Source organism: Epinephelus lanceolatus, chromosome 23 (assembly GCF_041903045.1).
Source record: "Epinephelus lanceolatus isolate andai-2023 chromosome 23, ASM4190304v1, whole genome shotgun sequence".
NCBI classification, from domain to species: domain Eukaryota; kingdom Metazoa; phylum Chordata; class Actinopteri; order Perciformes; family Serranidae; genus Epinephelus; species Epinephelus lanceolatus.
In genome coordinates this window covers 17,424,872-17,430,871 of record NC_135756.1, presented here as the reverse complement: position 1 = coordinate 17,430,871, position 6,000 = coordinate 17,424,872, and the positions used below count along the sequence as shown (strand labels likewise).

The following is a 6,000-nucleotide window of genomic DNA, read 5'->3' as shown; positions in this document are numbered from 1 at the left end:
GTTTCTGGTCAAACAAAAGGGATCCTACTCTTTAACAAAATGGTCTATCTCTGTAGGGATCATTTCCTTAATGTTGTCAGACTCTTACAATAGCAATCTGAACCTTTCAGTTGCAAAACAAGCACCTTTTGTGGATGTAAATGAACAGTGCATAATTGCCCCAGGTGGTTACATTGCAGCTTGTTTTGCTGCTGCTCTCACTCAGTACTGGACCAGTTTTAAAAACTGTCGTTACCATTAGTCACTTAGACACAAAAACATGTGAAAAAAGGGTCCAAGTTAAAAAAACACAGAAGTGACCCTTTAACGGTCATAGTTTCAAATACATGGTTAACGTTGTGAAATGGTCACAGCTGCACCAAAATGTGGGTTTAGAAAAAAGATAATGATTTTGGTTAAAATACCTTTGTTTATACCCATTAATGTTACATTGCAGCCTGTTTCACAGCTGCAGCGCTTTCGATCAATGCTGGACCGATTTTTAAAAATAGCCGTCTCCATTAGTCATTTAGACACACAAACATGGGAAAACAGTGTCCACATTTAAAAATACCAAAGTCACCCTCTAAATAGTTTGAACCCCTGCTGTCAAATACAAACAGGAAGTCCCACAGAGAAAAATGAACACTAGCGACCTCTCCCTCCTTTTTTAGAAGGAGGGAGACTGATGAGCAGGTTGAAATCATTATCCTGTTTTGATTATTCTTGCCAGAGGTGCTGCAGCTCAGTATCAGGGTGTGGAGATCTGATAGGCAGGTGAAATGTCAGATTCTTAACTGTGGTGACATTCTCATGTGCACGGACTTTAACCTTTTGACCCAAGCTAAAAAGAATATTATAAATGAATTAAATCAGCTCCTTATGATATCATATTATAATCTGTAATAAACTAGAGTGATACAATATTGAGACATATAGCACTTTAGGGCTGTGTAACATACTAAGTACATGAATATTGTAGGCATATCATATCTTACATGAGGAGTCAAGAGCTTGTCTGACACTACAGGTAATGATGAGGGCGTCAGAGAGTGAGCAAGTGACACACACACACTGAAAGAGCGAACACACACGAGGTCAGTAGCATCAGTCAGGCAGTTTGACTGTGGTTGCGTCCAACATGACCAAGACATAAAATAAAAGCATGAGTGTGTTGGTTCATACTGCAGCTGTTGACTGGCTCAGGAGGATACTGGAGTTTGCCTCTGGTTGCAAGATTCTGTCAAAGTCACCAGAGGAAATAATACTACTTCCGGTTTGACCTGTCAACATAAGATTATCATTAATGAATGTGTTGCAGACCAATAATTTCTCCTCCTGGGTTTTAAAAGTCATAAATGGACCAGATTGAACAATGTGTAATGTTTTTTTTTTTTTTTAAATTAAAACAACCTTTTACTCAACCTTAAAAAAGGTTTTAAAAAATCCACTAAAACTGTTGTAGCAATAAATAAATAAAAACACTAAAATGGCCATAACTCTCGTACTGTTGTGGCAAAACTAAATAATAATAATAATAATAATAATAATAATAATGATAAAAACACTAAAATGGCATATCCATATTAACTCTATAATTGTTGTTAACAGAACCAAAAACAAAAAAACAAAAAAGGTGAGAGGCGCTTCCTCTCCTTCCTCAGCTCTGTTTGTTGGACGCAGCAGGGGCACAGCTGGATGTGTGCTGGATCAAACAGATGCAGACTGCTGCCTCTGCTGTCCTCCATGAAATAATAACACAGGACACACACAAACAGGGGGTGTGGCACGAGTAAGTGGCGTGAGAGCTGCAGGATGTACTTAAACACTCACTCACATAATATGAAAAAAAATGGGATTATGTATTCAACAATAGCACTGTTCACTAGATTAAACACGTTTAGACTGGTTTATGTAACTTAATTTTTGGTTGTTCCAAGTGGTGGAAATTAACTGAGTACATTTAGAGTACTGTACTGGAGTACAATTGTGAACTTAATACATTTAGTCCTTTTCAGGTGTTTTTTGAATAACAATAATGTAGATGATGATTGTAGAGATGGAAGTAAGTTGTTCAAAAATGATGGTCCTTTGTATTTCAGTGAATATTGATGTCAACAATATGGAAAATAAAGATCCTTAGAGTGTCTTGTGGAATATGAGTCAATGTCTGAGGAAGACTTATAAAAGCCATGAGTAAGATGTACATATTCATACATGAATACGTCATACGCCAGAATATGTCTGGTAGGCTATGTGTTAAAATTTAAGATTGATAGAAGTTGATATTTTCAAAGAGAGAAGCAGATGATTCGCATTTTTTAGCAGCCTAGAACAATTTTAATGAGAGGATGACCACATTACTCCAGTTCTCAAATCCTTACATTGGGTACTTGTCACTCAGAGAATTGATTTCAAAATCTTGCTGCTTGTGTGTAAATCACTCTGTGGCTTGGCGCCCACATACATCTCTGACATGTTTGTGACATATGAACCTTGTAGGATCCTGAGGACACCTGGGGTGGTATTGAATGTCCCAAGAGTCAGAACAAAACATGGTGAAGCAGTGTTTTGTTATCACGCAGCACAAACCTGGAATAGCCTCCCAGATGATGTTAGACGAACCCCGACTCTGACCACTTTAAAGTCAAAGCTAAGAACTTTTTTTTTTTACACTGCCTACTGTACCTGTAGTGACTGTAACCTTATGTCAAAACTCAGCTTTAAATAATTTCAACCCTATGAAACCTGGAGCGACATCACTTTTGTTGTGCTGCTTACAGACACATTTCACAAGTATTTATTCCTTTGATACCTGAGTAAATTGGTTTGATTTCTAAAATTTGGCATAACATGTCCTGCAAATTTCCCCCTGCTGCTGAGGACATTTTAAATTCCCCCCCTGGGGATTAAATAAAGTATATCTATCTATCTATCTATCTATCTATCTATCTATCTAATTACAAGAAATTACTGTGAATGCCAGAAAGAAATTAGAAATTATGAGAAAAGAAAGAAAGAAAAACTAGGGAAAAATGCCCCACAAAATGACATTCATAATTATTATCATTATATATTTATAATTGTTATAATTATACATTTAATTAAATTTAATTTAATCTTATTTTATTTTAGCTATTTTATTTTTTCAGGTAATTTCCTGTTTTCATTGCCTTCTTTTCATGTTTTTGAAAGAAAGTTTCAAAGGGTTAAATAGTCTGTTTATCTTTGCACCTCTAGTCTGCACTTTTACATTTTTAATGGTGATTTAAAAAAAAAAGTAAATCATTTAGTAATTAATTTGACCTTTTATAGCTTTGTTTTTCCTTTTACTTTTTTCTGTATCCTGTAGTATGTTTTATATTTTGAATACTCTATAAAGCACTTTGAATTGCCCTTGTGTATGAAATGTGCCACTATCTAAGCCACTATTTCCCAAAAAATCTCATAATTTCCTTCCATGAATGATAGATGAGATTTTTGTTTTACTTTGATAGGACGCCTCACTTCCGGTATCACCCGGGTTACCGCTGGCTACATTGACACGAGCAACGTTTGTGTGAAGGATCTGCCGTCGCCTTGTCGAGTCATCGCCAGAGCAGAGCAGCGAGCAGACGGAGCCGCCGTCCTATGGCTTGAAAACGGGGAATAACTGTGGATCACGGCGGGTTTATTGCGCCACACAAGCCAAGAGGAGCGACACGGCGGTCACGGACACGGACTGGATGTTGACGCGGATGTGGATACAGCATCTTTGAGTGAGACCGTTGCCGCTTCGGTCGCGGTTGCAGACCCGGACACAGACAGCACGGAGACAGACAGAGGAGAAGTACCAGAACCGCCGCGACACCAGCGAGCGAACTTGGCTTCTCTGCCCGGTGGGAGGTGTCTGTCTGTCGGCTGCTGCTCACACACCGCCTCGCTGTTCGGACACGGTTGTAGCCTAGCTAAGTTATGTTTCTGTAAATAGCTTCTTTCTTTTTTTCTCGGGGTTTTCGGCAACCAACTGTGGCTTTAATGTGACGCACTATACTGACATTTGTGGTGCTGTCGGAGCGGACCCCCTCTGCAGAGGAGTTACAGGCTTTTAAATCAAGTTTTTACCTCCATATTTCTGCAGTGCCAACACAGCCCACACCAATGTAAGAGGTAACGGAGCATTTGTTGTTTTATTATAACGCTTTGTACAAATCGTGACTGGTTATTGCTTGTGTCTGGTTGTTGCCTGTGGGCAAAGTTAGCTGCATAGCCTCGTTTGAGTTCCTCAACAGGCAGCAGCGGAGCCCTCAGTGCACGGTCTGCTGCTCAGGTTGCCTTCAAAGCCCACTGTGCAGGACACTTTGCATTGCTTTGCACTCTTTACAGCACAGTCAATTGCACACATATTTATTTTAAGATTCGCAATGTCACATAACTTAAATGTACATTTTGTGACAACTTAGCCCATATCAGCAGTGAGCGTTAACGACTCTCATGCCTCTTTAATTGCTCCTGTGCTCACTTTAACAGGATGAACACCTTTTCTTCATTAAGTTTTAATGAGCCGAGCTTAACGAATGGAATCCATTTAATTGTTGGCGTTCACCGCTGATGTGCTGCTGATAACATATCCCTCAATATTTAATTTGAATTCTTTTTTTTTTTTCTTTGCAAAGATTTGTTTTTATTAACAGATGCTCAGATTACAGTGCAGAAGCAATGCCACAAATGTGTCAAAAAGATTATTTATTATTTATTTACTGTTTTAAAAAGAGGAAAATAAATATATTAGATATGAGGATACAAGATTTTGTTTTTATTAACAGATGCTCAGATTACAGTGCAATTCCAAAAATCTGTCAAAAAGATCATTTATTGATTATTTTAAAACGTAAAAGTAAAAGGACAAAGCTACATATCCAAAATAAATAGATAAATAAGAGGCAAAAAAAATGTTGAATTAGATATAGGGATACTATTACTTACATAATTCAATGATAATTCTAATATTTTTTTAAACATTAGCCAAAAAAGTTAGTTTGACCATCCAGTTTTGGCCATGCTTGAATGTTTGTACATTATATTTTGCATTTTGTTAACACAGGGAAATGACACCTGCAAAGTAAAGTATCTGTAAAACCAATGTTTCTCTTCAAAACAGAATAAAATTATATAAAAGTAAAGGAAAAAGATTCATATCCAAAAACAAATGAGGCAAAAAAAAAAAAACCCATGAAAGATATTTAAATTAGAAATAAGGATATTATTCCTTACATAATTTAATGCTAATTTTAATATTTTTAACACTAGCCATCTATTTATATCTGAAAAGTTACTTGACCATCCAGTTTTGGCCATGCTTGAATGTTTGCGCATTATATTTTGCATTTTGTAAACAGAGGAACTGACACTTGTAAACATAAGGTATCAGTAAAACCTGTTTTTCTTTCCAGTAAGGAATAAAATTATATTTTTGGGGCTATTTCGTCTTTATTGGACAGGACAGACTTAGTGTGAAGGGGGGAGAGGTTGAGGATGACATGCAGCAAAGGGCCATGGTTTGGATTTGTCATATGTGGGGCGCCTGCTCTACCAGGTGAGCTCGTGGGTGCCCCGGGGTTAAAATTTAGCTATAAAAGCACAACTCTGATTGGTCCAAGCAGCACACCTGTGATAGCTATGTACACCGACCTGCCATGGGAAAATCAGTCAACATTCATGGTAATTTAAATAATAATGTTGCATACTTTACCTTCAAATTATACCAGGCTATTACTGTTGTTATTATAAGTTTTTAAATGAAACTTTAATTCACTGTTTTGGTTGTTTTTTCTTGCTGCACTTACGTCACACTCTGTAAGGGAGAGGAGCTGCACCTCACAACACCCCCTAGCTGTTGTGAGATCACCATAAAAACATCTTCTTATAGCTCACTTCTTAAATCAGCTACATGTCTTAATCACAACAACAAAAGGGCACATGATTTTCCACCTGCAGCAAACAGTTGAGTGAATGACTTCTCTTAACCCCTGGAACAGACAG

The 6,000-nt window shown here is 37.4% G+C and overlaps 1 protein-coding gene across 13 annotated transcripts in view; it reads left to right on the top strand.

Moving 5' to 3' along the window:
• The first annotated feature begins 3,538 nt into the window (after nt 1-3,538).
• Nucleotides 3,539-6,000, top strand: part of wnk1b (WNK lysine deficient protein kinase 1b) — a 151,169-nt gene continuing 148,707 nt past the window's right edge. For 8 of the 13 annotated variants that reach the window (XM_078165231.1, XM_033614812.2, XM_078165232.1 and 5 more), the window contains exon 1: nt 3,540-4,128. The gene's annotated coding sequence lies outside the window, so the exon portion shown is untranslated. Of the gene's footprint in view, nt 4,129-6,000 lie in introns of all 13 variants that reach the window. The other 5 variants (XM_078165238.1, XM_078165236.1, XR_013490400.1 and 2 more) reach the window with 4 other exon arrangements.